A 22,293-nucleotide genomic window follows, 5' to 3' on the forward strand; every position below is an offset into this window, starting at 1 on the left:
CGGTTTAATGGTTCTTTACTCCTTTAACCACACCAAGAAAAAAAAAAAAAAAGGGATTTAGTGACTGGGGATCTTTGCACAGCAGTGTGAATACACTAAGGAACCCACGGAAGGCCAGGGCCTTAACTGCCGGGTTCTTAGCAGCTGAAGAAGCTAAGTTTAACCAACAAAAGGAGAACTGCAGGTGAGATCGTCAGCAATGAGAGGGTAGATGGTCTGCCAAGAACTCAAGAAACCTAGAAGAGTCAGATTAATCATCTGCCCATCGAAGAGAGCACATTTTATGCACGAGCATTGAATAATACTAGTCATGAGTTTTGTTACCTATGGTAGTACACTAATGACTGCCCCCTCATAAAAGGATTTTCTAATCCCTCAAATGCTAATTCATTCAAAGACTAAGGCTACAGGAAAAAAAATAAAGATTCCTACTCAGCTGATTTTAAGATGTGAGACTATCCAAAATTATCCATCTGGACCTCATTTAATCACAGAAGTTCCCAAAGTAGAAGAGGGAACTGGAGGAGGGAGTCAGAGATGGTGGCGTGACAGGAGAACGACTCAGAAAATGGAAGATGGAGGACGGAGCCAAGGGCCAAGGAACGCAGGCAGTCTCTAAAGGCTGGAAAAGACAAGGAAACAGATTCTCCCCAAGAACGTCCAGAAAGGAAAGCAGCCCTGGCTACACCTTGACTGTAGCCCACGGAGCCAACGTTTGTCTTATGACGTCCAGCACTACCCCAATAACTTTGTGTTAATGTGTTACAGCGGCATTACACCTGCCAGGCGTCCCTCTCCACACTCCACCAAGGACAGTGTGACAACCTGAGGGTAAACTGTGGAAGGAGTAATAGAAGTGAGGGAAGACAAGAAAGGCTAGCTGTATCCCACTTCCTCTTGCTACTGACATCCTCAGAGCAGACTTGAGCTGGGCTAAGGGCATAACCATTAACTCTAAGTTTTAAGTTTTGACTATCAACTACATTGTTCTTAACCACTGACAGGAGGACACTTTATTACTTCAAGTGGACTAGAAGGGTATTGGGATTTGCTCTACATTCCATCCAAGGACACAGGAAGAACTATCCCCATGGAATAAACTTAAAGGGACACTGGGAAACAAAAGTAAAACTGCTGGGCAATTATCCCCCTCTCAAGACCTATTTATTCAAATGACAGCTACAAAGTATTGAAAAGGGATGGGAAACAGTGAGCTCAAAGAACAGGATAGCAGGACAGATCAGAAACTTGACCCCCTGTTGCACAACTGGAAGATTTTTACATTTGAAACATAATAAACATAATGAAGACACTATAAAGTGTTTTTAAAAATGAAAGAAATAAAAAGAAACGTCAACAATAATAAAGCAGGGTGCTATAAGATCGCATCAGGGATATACACACATAGAAGAGTAGGGATTTGGAATTGCATAAAATCAAAGATGAGTCATCAAAATCTTCGATTGAACTCTGGCATATGACTGCATGCCTGTGTTCCCACAAAAAGTTCATTTTGAAACCTAATGCCCAATGTGATGATATTAGGAGGTGGGGCCTTTGGAAGCAGTTTGGGTCACGAGGGTAGAGCTTCATGAATAGGATTAGTGGTCTTATAAGAGAGGCCCTACGGGTTTCTCACCCCTTCCATCATGTGAGGACAGTGACGACAACCATCAGTGAGGAAGAGGGCCCTCACCAGACACTGAATCTGCCAGAGCCCTGATAATTGAACTTTCCAGCCTACCACACTGAAAATTGCTTACAACCCACCCAGTTTATGGTACTATTGTTTTACCAGCCTGAACACACTAAGACAAAATCCAAAAGGAGATGATTTCTAGGTAATCCTGGTGAGTTGAACACAAGCATTCCTCCTGGCAACTTCCCTATGCCTACATTGTCATAAAAATAAAGGAATTCCAGGGCACCTGGGTGGCTCAGTCCACCGAGCGCTGGACTTCAGCTCAGGTCATGATCTCAGTTTGTTAGTTCGAGCCCTGCATCAGGTTCACGGCTCTCAGCGCAGAGCCCGCTTTGTGTCATCTGTCCCCCTTTCTCCTGCCCCTTCCCTGCTTGCCCGCTCTCTCTCAAAAACTAAAATAAATCTTTAAAAAAATAAAATTAAGGAATTTAAAACATATCAAATCATGCAAAGAGAAGCGCAAATCACCACAGCTGAGATATGGCAATGCAAAATGGAAGGTTGAACGCAGGTAGATGGATAATACCTGGCTTAAAGCAGAGACAGCAGGCACCTGAGCCAGTACAGCAAGACGCCAACAGACAGACAAAGATTTAGCACCTGGAGGCACCCAGTGCCCTGCAGGTTGAGGCAAGGGTTGAAAAGGAAGAAATGGCTGACACTGTACAGGCAATCCTCTCCCGCATCCTAAATGGAAAATTAGAGGTTTGCTCTATGGGGAAATAAAGCAAAGGAGACTGTGAACGTGGGTTACAAACTTTGCAACCATGGAGCACAGCTGAGCAAGTGAAAATCTGCATTCAAAATGAGTAAGGCTTCTCCTGGCCCTCACCCTGACCAACCTGGACATCGGTTACCCAGGCTTATGCCCGAAGCCGAAGATCAGAGAACTCCTCTAACACTATGGTTTTCAAAGTGTGGTCCACAAATGGCGAGAGGCTGGAAGGATTACAGAACTGTGCCTATTTTCGTAACACTTTGACGTTTGTCTTTTTCATTTTAAAATTTGCATTGCCGGTACAAAAGCAATGGTAGGAAAATCTGCTCGTTTCCTAGCAAGGATCAAAACAATGGCGCACAATTGTAGCCACTGTATTCTTCAGCGTTTCAAACACAGATTTTTTTTAAAAGTTGAGTTCACTTAAAGATCTTGAAGGGATAAAAATTATTTTATTACATCAACCTCTGATCACCTCTCTTTTCAATATCCGATGCAACAAAATTAGAAGTACATATAAAGGATAAGTGTGAGCTCCAGGAAAAGGCACACACTATTGTTTCACTTGCATGCTGAACCACTGGCTTTTTTCACGGAACACCATTTTTACCTCAAAAAATAACTGATGGAGAAACCATGGCAATTCCAATTTGGGTATTTGGTAGAAATTTTCTAAATAAACAATACGGTGAGCCCATCACTTCAAAAATAACAATTGAAAGTACTTATTGCCACTAATAAAATTCAACCTTTTATTTTTTTTTTTAATTTTTTTTTTAACGTTTATTTATTTTTGAGACAGAGAGAGACAGAGCATGAACAGGGGAGGGGCAGAGAGAGAGGGGGAGACACAGAATCAGAAGCAGGCTCCAGGCTCTGAGCCATCAGCCCAGAGCCCGACGCGGGGCTCGAACTCACGGACCATGAGATCGTGACCTGAGCTGAAGTCGGACGCTTAACCGACTGAGCCACCCAGGCGCCCCAAAATTCAACCTTTTAAACAAAAATTAGGGTTTGGGATAAGCTATATCTACCACCATGAGCTTGACAGTTCCTCATCCTTAAAGACTTTTCTGATGAGACTGATAGTGATATAAGCAAACATGATATTTTGATACTGTATAATGAAACGTGTCAACATTTGGAAGAGTAGCATCACTCAGTCAACCACTATTTTCGAAATGACCAACGCATGTCAAAAATGCTACAAACCCATGCCTGGGTAAACAATCCATTCAAAGGACAAGACAAACCAATGGATTTGAAAACTTCATTGATAGGATTTCAGATTCCACACTGCAACAATTAAGACCTAGATCACTTGTTGCATTTTGGTATAGTATCAAAAATATCAACAATTATCTGGAAAGACTATTAAAATATTCCACCATTTTCCAACTACTTTTCTGAGTGGGATAGATTTTCTTCCTTTATTTAACACAGCAAATTGCAGAGGTGCCTGGGTGGCTCAGTCGGTTAAGTGTCGAAATTGTGGTTTCAGCTCAGGTCAGGATCTTGCAGTTCTATGGATTCGAGACCCACATCGGCCTCTGTGCTGGCAGCACAGAGCCTGTTTAGGATTCTGTGTCTCCCTCTCTGCCCCTCCCCAACTTTTGCTGTCTCTGTCTCTCACTAAATAAACTTTAAAAAAAATTTTAAAAACATAAAAATAAGTAAAACAGCAAATTGCAACATACTGACAACAAAGATAGCTAGGAGGATCCAGGTGTTTTCCATTAAGCTACACGTTATGGAAATCTTCAAAAATGTAAGACAATGTCACTCACCAAATTCTGCCTTGAAAACTTTACTTTTATGTAAAGTAACTTATTTATGTTAGCCTGTGATGGGTTCACTACTGTTATTTTTAAATGAAGTAATTATTTTTATGGTACTTCAATTTTAGTTTCAACTATGTAAATACTGGGAGATATAACCCACATCAACAAAAGTTCTATAGCTGCACTGTCCAATACGATAGTAACTAGTATAATGTGGCTACTGAACTCTTGAAATAGGACCAATCTGAATTGAGATATGAAGTAAGTGGGAAATATACACTAGATTTCAAAGACTTTGCATTAAAAAGAACATAAAATTTCTCCACTTCTTATATTTGATTACATGTTGAAACAATATTTTGAATTCACGGCGTTAGGTAAAATATATTAATTTCAAGCTTTTACTCAATGTGACTACTAGGAAATTTAAAGTCACATATAGCTTGTATTTCTGACTTGCATTGTATTTATATTAAACAGAACTGTTCTATAGGTCCTTAATGGTTTTTTGTTTTAGGTAAAAGAGATCAAAGTTTTAAAAACTGCTGCTCTATGGGAAAATGAACTAGTTGAAGGGGAAACAACAACAACAACAACACGCCAATCTATAGACTCTGACATTTAGGAGGCCCAACAGGACACAGAATGACCCCACAGAGATAAACCACCACTAGTCAATAAGACCAGAACACAGGTTCACTCAAATATAAAAACGTGGTAAGGCTCACCAGAAGTGTGTGGAAATCCTCTAACATGAAGGTCAAAGACCAACACAAATAAAAATGAAAAATAAACATCCCTGTGAAAAGACAAACAGTGTAAATAGAAAAAAACCTTCAAAAAGATTTTAATATCCTCAGAGAGAGAATACTGCGTCCATGCAAAAACAGCTATGCTTAGAAATTAACATTCATAAACTTGGAAAATTTGATGGCAGAAATACATTCAACAGAAAAACACATCTCAGAAAGCATCACGGAGAGTAGAAAGAGAGAAAAACAAAGAGAAAAAACAAAAACAAAACACTGGTAATAAACTTAGAGGAGCACTCCAGAAAGGCCAACATGCAGAAGAGTCGAGTCAGAAACACCTGAAAAACGGTGTCTGTGTGTGTGTGTGTGTGTGTGTGTGTGCGCGTGTGTGTGTGTGTGTGTTGGGGGTGGGCTGGGGGGAGGAGGGGAATGAGGTTGCAGTAATAATGTTTCCCAAAACTGAAGGATATGTCTGCAGACATAAAAGCTCTAGCAAATGCCCCAAGTACCAGCATAATAAATGATTTTAAAAACCACACACATCATGAAATTTCACATGATTGGAGGGGAAAAAATGGGAAGGTTTTATAGGTGCAGTGCAGATAAGTAGAGGCTTTCTCAACAATAACGCTGAAAACAAAATAAAATAGGAAGGAGTATGACTTCAACCTAGAATCTGACTTTAAGGGGCGCCTGGGTGGCGCAGTCGGTTAAGTGTCCGACTTCAGCCAGGTCACGATCTCGCGGTCCGTGAGTTCGAGCCCCGCGTCAGGCTCTGGGCTGATGGCTCGGAGCCTGGAGCCTGCTTCCGATTCTGTGTCTCCCTCTCTCTCTGCCCCTCCCCCGTTCATGCTCTGTCTCTCTGTCCCAAAAATAAATAAAAAACGTTGAAAGAAAAAAAAAAAAATTTAGAATCTGACTTTAATAATCAAGTGTGAATGAAGAACAAAGACATTTTCAGACATAACCATCAAAAAAAAAAAAACTTCTCAAGAATCCTTTCCCAGAAATTTCCCAGATGTGTCTGAAATATATTGAGATGAATATCACTAAACGAAATGAAACCATTATTAAAACCAGGAAAATACAGGGGCATCTGGGTGGCTCAGTCGGTTAAGTGTCTGACTTCAACTCGGGTCATGATTTCATGGTTTGTGAGTTTGAGCCCCACATCAGGCTCCGTGCTGACAGCTCGGAGCCTAGAGCCTGCTTTGGATTCTGTGTCTCTGTCTCTCTCTGCCCCTCCCTGACTCATGCTCTGTCTCTCTCTCTCTCAAAAATAAAAAAACATTTAAAAAAACAGGAAAATATAATATTTGTGCAAGCAAAAAATTGTAATTATAGTACACTATGTGGCTCAGCTTTGAACCACATTTTACAGTCATACTAATGTAAAAACTGAATATTAAAATATGTATATTGTGCACTTGAAACTAATGTTATAGTGTATATTAACTAACTGGAATCTCTTTTTTTTCTTAACTTATTTATTTAAGTAATCTCTACCCCAACATGGTAGAACTCTCAAACCCCAGGATCAAGAGTCACATGCTGTTCCACCTGAACCAGCCAGGTGCCTCTAACTAACTAGAATTCAAGTAAAAACTTACAACTTTGAATGGAACCACAAAAGACTCTGAACAGTCAAAGCAATCTTAAGAAGAATAAAGCTGGAGGTAACATTCTCCCAGATTTCAAGATATACTACAAAGCTGAAGTAATCAAAACAGTATGGTACTGGCACATAAATATATATACATAGATCATTGGAACAGAGCCCAGAAATAAGCCCATTCTTATACAATCTATGATGAAGGATCCAAGAATAAACAATGGGGAAAAGACAGTCTCTTCAACAAATGGTGCCAAAAAAACTGGATCACTTTCTCACACCACAGACAAAAACAAATTCAAATTGGATTAAAGACCTAAATGTGAGACTTGAAACCATAAAACTCCTAGAAGAAAACACAGGCAGTAATTTGACAATCAGCCTTAGCAGCACTTTTCTAGATATATCTCCTCGAGTAAGGGAAACAAAAGACAAAATAAACTATTAAAAATCTATCAAAATAAAAAGCTTTTGCACATTGAAGGAAATCATCGGCAAAATGAAAAAGCAACCTACTGAATAGGAAAAGATTATCTTCTCTTGTAAAACAAAAATCTGACCAGAGACCGCCAGTGTTCCCTCTAGGCAACAACCAACCACAGCTGAGCAGGGGCGACTCAGTGTCTCCCCAACACTCAGCATTACACATTCCACTACCAAATAGTGTACATTTCTCCATATGCACCCCTATAAATGAGAAAAAGGACACGAAGATGCCATCTTTCAAGAATTAGAAATAGCACATATGTTTGCAGGATCGCATTGCCTACAATGCAACAGCAGATGTTTATTTCTCCAGTTGCTCGTTCAGCCCCTTCAATGACTGAGGTCTGGCCTGCCTAGTTTAAGAGGTGACGGGCTTGAACGAAACAAACTCAATCATTTTTGCTATGTCCTGCAAGCTCGCATTTATATATTTACTTTTTCCTAAATACTGCAAAGTTTTTTACATGTGATACATGCAGAAGAAATTAAAATAAGCAGATCAGCGTATTTTAAAATAATTGCAGACATTTTCCAATTTATACGGTCTGTAACTCTACTAAGAACATTAAAAATGAGACTGCTTCAATGTTTTCCTCATTTTACTTTTGATTTAGAGGATACATATTATAAACCCGAATCAGAGACAAATCTTTAAGGTCTCTCTGCCTTAGAATGGGGTTGAATGAAGCAGAGAGAGGCGGTATAACTTTAAAACCAAGACTATTAGTTTTATTTACATGCCACAACACAATCTTCAAATGACCTCTGCCTTCCCAAGTAACATTTTAACTAAAGTGACAGAGAATGGAATGCCACATTAGAATTGAAAGCAAGATAAAAGGTAGGAGTCCTAATCTACTGCTCTACATAGCATTATTCATGACAAGGGTTTCCCACTTTCTCAGACAGGGTTCAAAATGTCAGCTTTAACTATGTAGCAAATTTTAATAGGATGCTTCTAAATGGGTACCCTAAGAGGGCTACAAGGATTTTTTCATCTACAGCACATTCAGCTACTTCTCATCTGGCTCCAGGAGTAGTTTCCCAGCCTATTTCCTTTCATCTCTGATGCATTTGGGCTGCTGAGCGAACCGCTCCCCTAATTCTGTCAGAAGCCGGAATAAAAATTTTGTTTTGTGTTTACGAAACATCAAAGTATGGGCAAGGAAGCCCTTGATGAAGGCCTCCCTGCTCTGGTTGCAGAATTACTCTGCCTGCAAGGTGCTACCCTCTGCTGTTGGAGGGTTGGCATCAGGGAAGTGGTTGGAAAATGCAGTGCTAAAACAGCCATTTTTGATGTAAATTGTAAAATGTCCTTGAGGTCTTCAAAAATCTGACAGCAATTCTTCAAGCATGCATCAATTAAATTTTATATGATAGCAATTCTGCTAAGCAAATAAATACTTAAAATCATTGGGCTGCAGTAACACAGACTGGACCAACTAGCCATATCTTGTTCTCAGAACACTCAGAGGTAGAGAAGACAAGGTTTTTCCTACCCAGAGAAAGAGCCTGTTGTGAAGCAGAATAATATTCAAAGTGACTCTATAAAGGACAAGGAAACAGGAAGCCAGAACTCTGCTGATAAATTACTTAAATGATTTAATGTGGCAAATATTAACACCCGGATTTTACCATCTTTCACTGACCACTCTAATTCTTTCCAGAAGAATTTTCCAATGTCAAAATACTCAGAAAAATGTTGTAGGATTACTAAAAAAAAAAATTGGTATTAGATGCTTTACCTTGACACTCTCAGACTTAATTTTCAAAATCAAAATGTTCTAAACAAATCCAAAAGCCTGCTACGGAAGAAAACATCTTAAAAATGTCATTCAAATTTAACTTTAGACACAGAAATACAAGTTGTAAATTTTAACCAGTTTATTTTTTTAATATTTATTTTTGAGAGAGAGAGAGAGAGAGAGAGCGAGCGAGCATGCACACGAGTGGAGGAGAGGTAGTGAGAGAAGGAAACACAGAATCTGAAGCAGGCTCCAGGCTCTGAGCTGTCAGCACAGAGCCGACGCAGGGCTTGAACCCACAAACCACGAAATCATAACCTGAGCCAGTCTGACGCTTAACCGACTGAGCTGCCCTTAACCAGTTTATATTAAAATAAGTGTAACTCCAGACCAACGTAGCAAGGTATTACCTGCACCATTATTTCATAATTGGAAGGGTTTTTTTTAATTTTTTTTTTAACGTTTATTGATTTTTGAGACAGAGAGAGACAGAGCATGAACAGGGGTGGGTCAGAGAGAGACAGGGAGACACAGAATATGAAACAGGCTCCAGGCTCTGAGCTGTCAGCACAGAGCCTGATGCGGGGTTCGAACCCACAAACTGAGAGATCATGACCTGAGCCGAAGTCAGACGCTTAACCGACTGAGCCACCCAGGTGCCCCTGGAAGTTTTTATAATATAGAGAGGCAATGTCAGATTGAGGTACAAAGTCTCATTTTGATTTTAAATCAGTTTCAGACTTCTCCCTAATCCACAACACAACACATTGTAGCCATTCTATTATTCTGAGAAATGTAAATTAAAGATTGAAATCCTTTCACCTTCAAAATCGTCACCATCACACAAACATGTCCGTGTTACGTACGTGAGGGGAGGCAGGGAAAGCATGATGATGTCCAAGTCAGGGAATCGTAATCTGAGTATTTCCCAGGTAACCAACAGCCCTACACAATGATTTATGAATGTTACCAGTGCTCCCCAAATCTACTGAGCCAACTGATTTATCTGTGCTAATAAAGAGTTTATGCTTTCAGGACACATCATACCCAAAACTTATCTCCTTCCAGGCAGAACTATGAGAAAGTGAGACCCAGCCAGCTCAGAACAAATCCATTTGGCTTGAGATTCTGGGAGCCAAGGAGCATTCTGCTCAGCTTTACTCCCAGTGCCCTCCCCCAGGAGATGCAAAGCCACCCACACACACTAAGGGTAGAAGAATGGGAAAGGGCAGAGCTTTCTTTCCTGGGAAAAAAGCCAGAGTGAAAGTTCTGGGGGATGTAAACATATAACAGCTAGAGGAGAGCCATGGAAACCTTCTCCCCAAGCAAATGTGCTGTTCTGCAAACTTTCCTTGCCCCCTACAATATTTAGCGTTGCATTAAAGCAAATATTTTTAAAATACACAAGCATGTGCTGTTTAAAATGCCTAAAATTAAAAACAAACAAATTCCCCCTTATTGCCTGTCTAAAACCACCAACACATCCACTTTTTACCACCAGATATTTCTGAAGTAGATGACTGCTGGGTATACAAACTAGTTTAAAAACCTCCCCTTGCTGGTTCTGCCAGGATTCTAAACTGAGAGTCCCATTACACACCCCGGAAATGAAGCACGATATGGCACCCACAGGTGCGTCTTTCTGGATAGAGGGTTTTACTACATGTCCCAATCGTCAAGTCTTAAAAAAAAAATACCATGGCTTTCACATGATGAAGATCTACATTAACAGATCACAGTTTAGGGGCTCCTGGGTGGCTTGGTTGGTAAAACCTCCAACTCTTGATTTTGGCTCAGAGCACAATCTCGCAGTTCGTGAGTTTGAGCCCTACACAGAGCCTGCTTGGGATTCTCTCTCTCCCCCTCTCTCTCAGCCCCTCCCCTTCTTGCTCTTGCTCTCTCTCAAAATATAAATAAAACTTTTTTAAATATAATTTATTGTCAAGTTAGCTAACATACAGTGTATACAGTGTGCTCTTGGCTTCGGGATGATTCATCACTTATATAAAACACCCAGTGCTCATCCCAACAAGTGCCCTCCTCAACACCCATCACACATTTTCCCCTCTCCCTTACCCCCACATCAACCCTCACTTTGTTCTCTGTATTTAAGAGTCTCTTATGGTTGGCCTCCCTCTCAGTTTATAACTATCGTTTTCCTTCCCTTCCCCATGGTCTTCTATTAAGTTTCTCAAATTCCACATGAGTGAGAACATAGGATATGTCTTTCTCTGAGTTATTTCACTTAGCATAACACCCTCCAGTTCTATCCACATTGTTGCAAATGGCAACATTTCATTCTTTTTCATTGCCAAGTAGTATTACATTGTATATATAAACCACATCTTCTTTACCATTCATCGGTTAATGGATATTTGGGGTCTTTCCATAATTTGGCTACTGTTGAAAGCGCTGTTATAAACATTGGGGTACAAATGCCCCTATGAGTCAGCAGTCCTGTATCCTCTGGATAAGTTCCTAGCAGTGCTATTGCTGAGTCATAGGGTAATTGTATTTTTAGTGTTTTGAGGTACCTCCACACTGTTTTCCAGATTGGCTGCACCAGTTTGCATTCCCACCAACAGTGCAAGAGGGTTCCCATTTCTCCACATCCTCGCCAACATCTGTTGTTTCCTCAGTTGTTAATTGTAGCCACTCTGACAGGTATAAGGTGTATCTCAATGTGGTTTTGATTTGTATTTCCCCTGATGATGAGCAATGTTGAGCATCTTTTCACATATCTGTAAGCCACCTGGAAGTCTTCTTGGAAAGGTATCTATTCATATCTTCTGCCCATATCTTCATGGGATTATTTGTTTTTCAGGCGTTGAGTTTGGTAAGTTCTTAATAGATTTTGGATGCTAACCTTTATCTGACATGTCATTTGCAAATATCTTCTGCCATTCCATTGGCTGCCATTTAGTTTTGTTGATTGACACTTTGCAGTGCAGAAGCTTTTTATCTTGATGAGTTCCCAATAGTTTGCTTTTATTTTCCTTGCCTTTGGAGATGTTTCTATTCTTTGGAACAGCTTGAGAAGAATAGGTATTAACTCTGCTTTAAATGTCTGGTAGAATTCCCCCGGGAAGCCATCTGGCCCAGGACTCTTATTTATTGGGAGATTCTTGGTAACCAATTCAGTATCTTCCCTGGTTATGGGTCTGTTCAAATTTTCTATTTCTTTCCTTTTGAGTTTTGGTAGTGTGTGCGGGTGTCCAGGAATTTGTCCATTTCTTCCAGGTTGTCTAGTTTGTTGGCATATAATTTTTCATAGTATTCTCTAATAATTGTATTTCTTTTTTTTTTTTTTAATTTTTTTTTAACGTTTATTTATTTTTGAGACAGAAAGAGACAGAGCATGAACGGGGGAGGAGCAGAGAGAGAGGGAGACACAGAATCGGAAGCAGGCTCCAGGCTCTGGGCCATCAGCCCAGACCCCGACGCGGGGCTCGAACTCACGGACCGTGAGATCGTGACCCGAGCTGAAGTCGGACGCTCAACCGACTGAGCCACCCAGGCGCCCCTCTAATAATTGTATTTCTGTGGTGGTGGTTGTGATCTCTCCTCTTTCATTTGTGATTTTATCTATTTGGGTACTCTCTCTTTTATTTTTGAGAAGTATGGCTAGAGGTTTATTGATTTTGTTTATTCTTTCAAAAAAAACAGCTCTTATATTCATTGATCTGTTCTACTAGTTTTTTGGATTCTGTATTGCTTGTTTATGGTCTAATCTTATTTCTCTTCTGCTGACTTTGGGGTTTCTTTGCTGCTTTGTTTCTATTACTTGAGGTGTAAGCTTAGATTCTGTTTTTAGAATTTTCTTGCTTCTTGAGACAGGCCTGGATTGCAATGTATTTTCCTCTTAGGACTGCCTTTGCTGCATCCCAAAGGGTTTAGACGGTCATGTTTTCATTTTCATTTGCTTCCATGTATTTTTTAATTTCTTCTTTAATTTCTTAGTTGACCCATTCATTCTTTATTAGGGTGTTCTTTAACCTCCATGCATTTGGAGGCTTTCTAAGTTCTTTCTTGTGGTTGATTTTACGTTTTATAGCACTGTGATCTGAAAATATTCATGGTATGATCTCAATCCTTTTATATTTGTTGAGAGCTGTTTTGTGACCCAATATGTGATCTATTTTGGAGACTGTTTCATGTGCACTCGAGAAGAATGTGTATTCTGCTGCTGTGGGAAGAAAAGTTTTGAATAAATCCATCAAGTCCATTGATGTATCATTCAAGGCCATTGTTTCTTTATTGACTTTCTGCTTAGATGATCTGTCCATTGCTATAAGTGGAGTGTTCAAGTCACCTACAATTACAATATTAGTATCTATAAGTTTGCTTATGCTTATGATTGATTTATATATTTGGATTCTTTCAAGTTGGGGGCACAATTACAACTGTTAGCTCTTCTTGATGGATAGACCCCTTAATTATGATATAATGCTCTTCTTCATCACTTGTTACAGTCTTTAAAGTCTAGTTTTTAAGTATGGCTACTCCAGATTTCTTTTGACTTCCAGTAGCATGATAGATGGTTCTCCATCCCCTCACCTTCAATCTGCATATGTCCTCAGGTCTAAAATGAGTCTCCTGAAAACAGCATATATATGGATCTTGGTTTTTTATCCATTCTGATACCCTATGTCTTTCGATTGGGGCATTTAGTCCATTTACATTCAGAGTGATTACTGAAAGATATAGATTTAGTGTTACTGTGCTATCCGTAGGTTTCATGTTTGGAGTGATGTCTCTGGTCCTTCGGAGTCTTTGTTGCCTTCTATCCACAGAGTCCCCATGAGGATCTCCCACAGAGCTAGTTTAGTGGTCATGAATTCCTTTAGTTTTTGTTATCTCTCTCTGCCCCTGCTTGCTGTCACTCTCAAAACTTTTTAAAAAAGAAATAGGTCATAGTTTACATTAATACATTCTTCTGTCATCGGATTTGGCTACCCAACAACTCCTAAGGAATATAACACTAAGCAATTAAGAGTTAATTCCCTCCCAGGAAGGTCCCTTACAGGAACCAGAGACTACACCCTTCTCTGGGGATTTAAAACAGCTGAGTACCTTCACAGGTGTAGCCCTCCCACACCCTTCATCTGCTTTGTTCTCAAATCCTTTGTTGCCACTGTATTCATTTCATAATTTTCTGCCCTTTCATAGCCTACTTTTTCCACATCATTCACAAAAGGACAAGTAGACACACAAGCAACGATTTCTGGTCCTTATAAATGAAGTCCTTATAAGAATGTTGCCAATGGGGTGCCTGGGTGGCTCAGTCAGTTGAGCACCCAACTCTTGATTTCAGCTCGGGTCATGATCCCAGGCTCATGGGATGGAGCCCATGTCCATCTACAGTGAGCCTGGAGACTGCTCATGATTTTCTCTCTCTCTCTGCCCCTTTCATCTTATTATTTAAAACAAAACAAAACAAAATGCTCTTCTTATTTAAAACAAAAAAAAAATTTTTTTTTTAAGAAGAATGTTGCCAACTTAAAATGTTAATGGAAGCCCTACTGTGCTGGTCCATTCAACCAGTCAGTCATGACCTGGTTCCTCTACTTGCCATCCTTACCTCTACAGTAATCCCCTAACCTCTAAGGGCTTCCCTGGAGTCTGTAATTCTTAGAACTAATCAAAGCAAAGTTCTATGGAGGGCCTTCTTGAGGATTACATTATAGAAACAAAAAACTTGCCAAGTGTTGCACTTAATAAATGTAATCTTTCATATATGTGGTTGTCAGCATCTTCTATAGTCTCCTTTTGGTTACTGTCTTAAATTTGAGCTACTGAACATCTTGTTTATGGACTATCTTTCCAACTTGCTAAGATCATTATCACCTTCCTCAACAAGCTCAATTTAGTAAACCCCCAAAATAAGTGACTGTGCCCAGGAGCCGATTTTACAGTCACCTAGCAGTAGTTCTAGCACACTAAAGTTAGCACCTGTGTCTTGCTAACTAGTTTTTACTTCAAAGCAATAATCAAAGGGGAGGGGTGTCAGAAGGTAAAGGAGGGTGAGTCAAGTATCCTCCAGGGTTAGAAGGCACTTTGGACCCAAAAGGAAGCAAACCACTCCATACGGAGCTTCATTCAGGGTAACTTACTAATGGAGTGAGGGGGTGTGTGGAAATCTGGCAGACAAATGACCCAGGCAGCACACAGCTATTCTCCATCCTTACTCTCCACGTCTGGACCTTAACCCACAGATCGTATAGGGCGAGGGGCACTGTGGTAAGGTCAACAGGTAGCCATCTAAATTGACACCATCTGTGGACCAGAGGATCTCTACTAGTTAATGTGAAGCGAGGGCCTTCAGAGAGGCAGCCATCTCTACTAGTTATGTAAAGTGGGAGCTTCTGTGTGCCAGCCATCTCTACTAATTTCTAGAGTCTTCTGTGTGCCACTTTAGAGATCAGAACTAGCCTTCCCACATTCCAGTCAGAGCATACATTTAACCTCCATGGAACCTGAACACAAAGCCCTGAGGGGAGGTCATTAGACAAACAGGAACAAGATGGAAGACCAAAGATGGAGTCAGCGTTGTCAGCACTCTTACAAGGGGAAAGAAAGGTTTGGGGGTTTTAAGAGAAATACATAGGGGTGCTTGTGTGGCTCAGGGGGTTAAGCATCCAACTCTTGATTTTGGCTCAGGTCATGATCTCATGGTTGGTGGGTTCTAGTCCCATACCTGGCTCTGTGCTGACAGTGTTGAGCCTGTTCAGGATTCTCTCTTTCCCTCCTTCTGCCTCTTCCCTGCTCCTGCTCTTGCTTTCTCCCTCTCAAAAGAAATAAACTTTAAAAAAAAATTAAAGAAATATCTGAAAAAGAATGTTTGAGGCTTTAATATTTCTAAGAAAAACCATAAACACAACATAACAGCTACTGAATGATTTTTGTTTTCTTTAGAGCAGCATCCAAAGGGGATCCGAAGGACTGCCCATGGACTCACCTGAATTGAATGGTATATGATACTGAGGTGCACACAGGTGAGGCTTTCACAGCAACTTGGTTCTATTAACCTAGCAGCATCTTACAGAAATAGGTAATAAAACTAGGGAGTCAACTGTGGCCACTGGAGCTGGTTCATAGGTTGTTCTCTTATTCTGAGAACGTGGAAGAATCATACTTTACCGCCCATTCGAATTCAGGTTTGACATGTAACTGGCCAAAGAAATTTGAGCATAAGTAATATGCATCTCTCTGTGCAGAAGCTTTAAGAGCCAGTGCATCAATTTACATTTTCCTTGATTTTCTATAATCATGGAAACATATTGTAAGATGGAGCCTCCATGTGGGGCCCCAGATGATAAAATGAGATCTCCTCATTTTATCAGACCCACCAGGGGCTGACAGCATGACCGAGAAATAAGCTGATTACTCTAAGCCAGAGATTTTCAGATGATTTGTTACGGCAGCATAGCCTGAACTTTTCTGATGCCATACCAAATTTTAAACCCAAATATGTAAGGCACAGTACTGTGCTACACTTGTGGGAAACTCAAATGCATAAGTCAGACAGGGTAGAAAGCAGTATTGCATTAAATGTATATGAGAATCAGAGAGACCAAACATAACCGTGCTTGGGTCATGGAATGAAGTATAAAATTCTAGTTTCCATTGATTGAAAACCGTCTAAAGCCTTGGAGTGAAACCCCTTTCTAAAGAAGAGGGGGGAGAGAAGTCAGCTTTCCATTGACAGATGATAGCATGAGCAGCAGTCAGCAAGGAAAACACAGGAAGACAGGAAGAAAGGAAGAAAGGAAGACAGGACAGGAGATAGCTGAGTGAGGGGGCAGCCCGGATTGCAGGAATAGTCATAGGAAATAAGGTTGGAAATATAAGGTGCAATAGAGCATGACAAGCCTTGAATGCCTCACCATAAAAATGTTAACAGCAACAATAATAAAAGCCATTTTGTCCCAACACATTTTAGGGCATTACATATATTACTCATTGCATTGTCACAATAACCCGCTGAGCTACTTGTTTCATCTGTAAAAGGGAAATTGTAAGAGGCTGGTATCCGTGGCTCACTGCTACGAGTCTCGCATCCAAGTGAGGCTCTCGGGAACACAACATCAATGTCCTAGAGGGGGATGAGCAAGTTCATCAACTCAGCCACCCCGATGATAGCAGCTGGACCCTAGACAATGACATGATGCTCGTCAAGCTCTTCTCTCCTGCAGCCCTCACTCCCTGGGTGTCCTCCATACCTCCACCTGTGTACCCACTGGCACCCAATGCCTTCTGTCTGGCTAGGGCAACACCCTGGGCTCTGGAACCAACTACCCCAAGCTGCTGCATTGCCTGGACGCCCCGCTGCTGAGTCAGGCCCAGGGGGAAGCCTCCTACCCTGGGCAGATCATGAAGAACATGGTTTGCACTGGCTTCCTCGAGAGAGGCAAGGACTCCTGCCAGGGTGACTCTGGTGGCCCTGTGGTCTGCAATGGTGAGCTCCAGAAAATTGTCTTCTGGGACTATGGCTGCACCCAGAAGAAGCAGCCGGGAGTCTACACCAAGGTGTGTGATTTTTGTAGACTGGACTAAGGAGACCATAGCTGCCAACAGCTAAAACCCCAAGTCCCTCTACCATCACTATGCTAATAAAGTGAGCCTGTTACCAAAACAAAAAACAAAACAAACAAACAACAACAACAAAAAAAAACAGTAACATGCAGGTACAGTACACTGCCCAAAGTCACAAAGTGAGTAAATATCAGAATCAGGACTTGAACTCGGACAGGGTCTGTGATATTAACCACCACACTACATTTCCTGCCACCGACCTTAGACTAAGAGGTGAGGAGACCCATTTACACTTCAAGGAAAGGGAGTCCCACGATTAGTATCGTGTTTCAGAAAGATTAGTTGTGTTACATATACGACGAATCAAAGAACACTGGTATGTAGGTAGAGATACCTTTTAGAAATCACTGAAACTAACCAGGTAAAAGACATTACGCCCCTGTATGAAGACAGGGACTAGTAACTATGAATCAGTAACTCAGAAAGTTGTATAGGGTCAGAACAACATGACTTTTGCCTATTTATGTGTGGGGGTGATACAGCCGGCTTCAAGTTCCTAGATATTCCTCTTGCTGAGAGAGTCTAATTCCCCTCTCATTAAATTTAGGCTTTCTTACAGACTCGCCTGACCCCATAGATTGTGGCAGAAATAACTCTACGTCCTAAGAAACCCTGAAGCTCCTTCCTGGCTCTCTTGCAAATGCTAGGAACCCTGAGTCACCTTGTAAATACAAATGCCCACCTAAGAGGCTTTGTCAGAAAGCCCCAACAGTACATGCAGAGGGCACAGCTGGCCCCAGCCTTCCAGCTCTCTATGCCTGGGTGCCAGGCACGTGAATCCAGCCATCTTGGACCCTGCAGACCGGCCACCAGGTGAATATCACCAAGTGACCCCAGCTGACACCGCATGGAACAGAAGCACTCCCCTAGCCAAACTATAGCAAATACCCGACCCATAAGCCCACAAGGTACAATGATGTCGGTATGTTAAGACTGTGTATTTTAGAATGATTTCTTACACTGGACTAGGTCACTGGAACATGGCAGTGATTAAAGGAACCCTGAAATTCAACCATCTCTATTAAAATCACTGGCTGGTGTGCTCAACCCCTCACTTCCCTGAGTTAGAACCTGTGCACTGGCCCCAAGGACTGGTATTCTTAGCAAGTTCCACTACCCCAAGTGCTTCTTAGACTAAGGTTGGAGATTAGAATCAAAACCATCTACACAACAAAAATGGAGCCAAAAAGGCCAGTTCACCACAAAATGAGTGCTACATGAAAACTTACATCGTTACCCATCTTCCCTGGCTCACTCCACTGCCATCCTCTGCCCTGGCTGCCGTATGAAGCATCTTGGAAGCCTTTAAATCGGCCAAATCCTGAGCCCCAGCCCAAAGCAATTACTGGGAGCAGTGTTTAGGTGATTCTAATATGCAGCCAGGACTAAGAGCCTCTGGTTCACAGTTAACCATGAATACGTTATTGCTTTACAAGCAAAGAAAGTATAAAAACAAAAAAAAGCCTTCCTAGGTCTGGTTTGATTGCCCCAAACTGCAGAGATGACCTCCAGGTACCATCTGAGTAAAAGATAACATCAGAAAGAAGGGCAATGTCTCCTCCCAAGAAATCTAAAATGACTTGCGTGTGTATATCACTTCAGTCAAACATTTTTAAATATATGAAGTAAATGTTTTCAGTTTCTCAGCATGTTTCAGGAAAGAGTGAAAACATAGGAGTTTGAGGAGCAGACGTATATTTCTGCTTTCAACATCTCTATTGGAAAGACTGGATGTTAAACAGCTTTTCAAGGGAAAATTTCATTTTAAAGAAGTTTAGTATTTGCACTGGGCACTCACCACCACATAGATTGTATTTTCTTCTTGTGCTGATATTAAAACTTTTTTTTTTTTTCTGATATGAAGAATTCCGGAGTAAAATCTAAAGAATATTAATAGAGCTAAATACAAGATATCAAAATGACCTCCGCCCCTTTTGTAACAAAGCATTGTCCTTGTCCAATTCTCGGTGGTGAGGAAAAGCACTCAGGATGTCAAAGGCACAAAGAATACACCTTTTTCTATAAAACAAATGCTCTGTCTCAACAGTGTTAATATTCAGAGATTAGAAAATGAGGTCAGTAATGACAAACGCAATCGTGTCACCCTCGTCAGCCGGTGCTATCACGTGTAAGTGGAAATAACCAAATAGTCTTCAATAAATATTGATTACTCATCCAGCAAACATACCTACTACGTGCCAGGTGGTAGCAGATCAGGCGAAAGGAAATCTCCCCAGGATTTACCCCAGAGAGGGCTGCCTGAACCTGACAAAATCATTCCAGTCTGTGCCCAGGTGAACTCCCCTGGAAAGGCGTGTCACTGTTTTCTGAAGGGGAAACTAAGGCAGAAAATGAACAAAGCTCTTTCACACCAACACGGAGTGCAACTCAAGGGCGGAAGTGTTTTTCCAACACTCCTGTTGGATTTTGCACTGCATTCTTCACATTCTTGGTGTGCCGAGTCCCCTTTGGAATTAGCCAAAAGCACTGGTGTGAGGAGTGAATCAGCGTAGTTTATAAGGCAGTTAGCAGGATGTACTTACCAGGCATTAAGGTTCTACATTTTTATAACAGATGGTTATTAGGACAATGAAAAATGCCTTGTGGCCTGATTTAAAGAAAAACACTGACGTTAGGAGGAGAAATTTTCAGTGTTTTCATTATCTGTTCTTGATGGTCCTTAGGGATCCAAACAGTTCACACAGACTTTGCAGATCGCTTTACTTCTCAGGCTTAATGTGCCCCAGCAGAGAAATTAACAAACAATAACCACCGAAATTCGTTTTAGGAGGATTTCTGAAGTAATACTGGTAAATTAATCAAGACCCACAAATTATTTCAACCACAGCTAAAACACTGTATTTCTAAAACAAAATGTGCCATTAGACAGCCAGATCCAGAAAAATCAAGAAAACTCTCAGAGGTTGACAGACAGCACATTTAATAAAATAGGAGTTACAAAGGCGTAAGAGGAAATTAACTCAAATGCCTCAGGTTATGTGATAAGGACTCAGTATTTTCAACTTTTCTGACTTTAAAGACTTTTCTGCTGCACTTCCTTGTTCCTGTGCTGAGCAAGAAGCTCTTTATTGACCACTTTAAAAGATAAATAAGTGAGCACAGAGCTATATAATTTAGAGAACTAAATAAGCTCTCCTTAGAGTTTCGGAGGATGCTATTAACCTAGCATCAGTAATAACTGTCCTCTTAACTGTTATTCTCATAAGTAGAGAGGGATTTATAACTATCCTGGCTCTATAGCTTGATTCAAAATATTTACTGAGCATCTGCTAAGAGTAAACCACAGCATTGGTCAACATGGCAATACAAAGTGTTATAAAGATAGCTCTTTACCATTCCCAATATAGCTGGGGAAACAGAATATAAAATCCAAATCACCAAAGGAGTGGTTGAGAGATGCTTTTTCAACTTCTAACTTTCATGTGATATGCCATCTTCTAACCAGAGTAAGAAGTTTAAAATTTCTGGGTTGTTGTTTTTTTAATCTTTGTATCTCACCTGCTCACACCAACTCTCAGCACAGAGATGTTCACACAACAAGAGCCCAAAAAGGATTGATTTCACTTGGTCTCCCTTTTGAATAGTTGGCTATATAGTGGCGAGAGTTGGCCCTAAAGTCTGTGCCAATGAGAAACAACCAGGCCACAAAGTGCAGATTAAAATCCAACATTATGACCTCAACTGACATTTTTACCATTCACAGGTCAGAAATGGTGTGTATACAACTAATTCTAACATTCTACCTTCCTTGGAACTCATTACCAGATTTTCGCAGTTTCTTTCTGCTACTATTTAAGGAAATTCTTAGGCAGGGTTTGTAGACAGGGAGTAGAACAGGAGATTGCAAACTAAGTCAAGATAAAGTGAGTATATCAGCTTGGAGGGGCGTACCTAAGATGGACAGGAAAAGCTTGTCCTACGAAGTTAACAATGAAACATCTGACCTTTGCATTACTTAGCAGATTTACAAAATGTTTCCACAAGCAAGATCTCATTCATTCTGTCCACATGACAAAATTTGTGTCCCCCTTGTACAAAACAGAACTGTAAGGCTGAAGGAGTAAACGTCAGGCGGCAGAGCTGAAGAACAAATCCAGATTGTGTACCAATGCTATTTGCTTAAGACCAGAAATAACTCACCCTCAAAGAGGGGATCAAAACAAATGATCTCCGGTTTGAGCCTCTCCCTGACCTAGAATTGCCGTATTAAAAAAAAAGAAAAAAAAAAAAAGGTAGCAACTGTATACCACCTCTAGTAGGGCCAGAAAGACAAATAGCTTAGATCAACTCAATTGTAATTAGCTAAACAAAGGACAAATCATCCATAAATTTCTAGAATTCCTTAAGAAGATACAGGTCATCCATGTGAATAATTTAGATGAAGTCTTGCCTTGGAACCACTCAGGATCACTTCCAGAACTTGTCTTTTAATCCTATGGTGACCGCAGAAAGAGGTAATTCTTCATCTCACTTTGAAAAATAGCATCCCTAGGATAATAGTGACAATCATTTTCAGCAAGTTTAGACCTAAATGAAGCAGCTCCTGAGCTGCTTAAGTTTTACATTATGATTTGTTCTTGTAAGAGGAGATCTCTATATTAAAGCGCTGGTTCCTGATTTGCAAAGGAATTCATCTGGAGGAGACTATTTATTGAAAAAAAAAATCGTTCACATGTAAGAATTCAAAATTCATATCACATATCATAATCATTCTTCAATTAATCAAATTTGATGAGGAATTCTAATAACGTTTCACTGTTAAGTTTTTTATATATTAAAAAACAATATAGCAATCACCATCTAATGTGTAAGACCTAACCACTGCACAGATGATGTTCTAAATTTGAACTTGAAAGGAAAACCCATCAGCGTGCCTGCTTG

The 22,293-nt window shown here is 40.6% G+C and overlaps 1 protein-coding gene and 1 pseudogene across 3 annotated transcripts in view; one reads left to right on the top strand and one right to left on the bottom strand.

Moving 5' to 3' along the window:
- Positions 1-22,293, bottom strand: part of PARD3B (par-3 family cell polarity regulator beta) — a 1,011,329-nt gene that overhangs the window by 929,094 nt on the left and 59,942 nt on the right. The window lies entirely within an intron of this gene.
- LOC109264708 (anionic trypsin-like) lies at positions 576-17,377 on the top strand (annotated as a pseudogene).

This window comes from Panthera pardus, unplaced genomic scaffold, assembly GCF_024362965.1.
Source record: "Panthera pardus isolate Hobbes unplaced genomic scaffold, ASM2436296v1 HiC_scaffold_10, whole genome shotgun sequence".
NCBI lineage: Eukaryota > Metazoa > Chordata > Mammalia > Carnivora > Felidae > Panthera > Panthera pardus.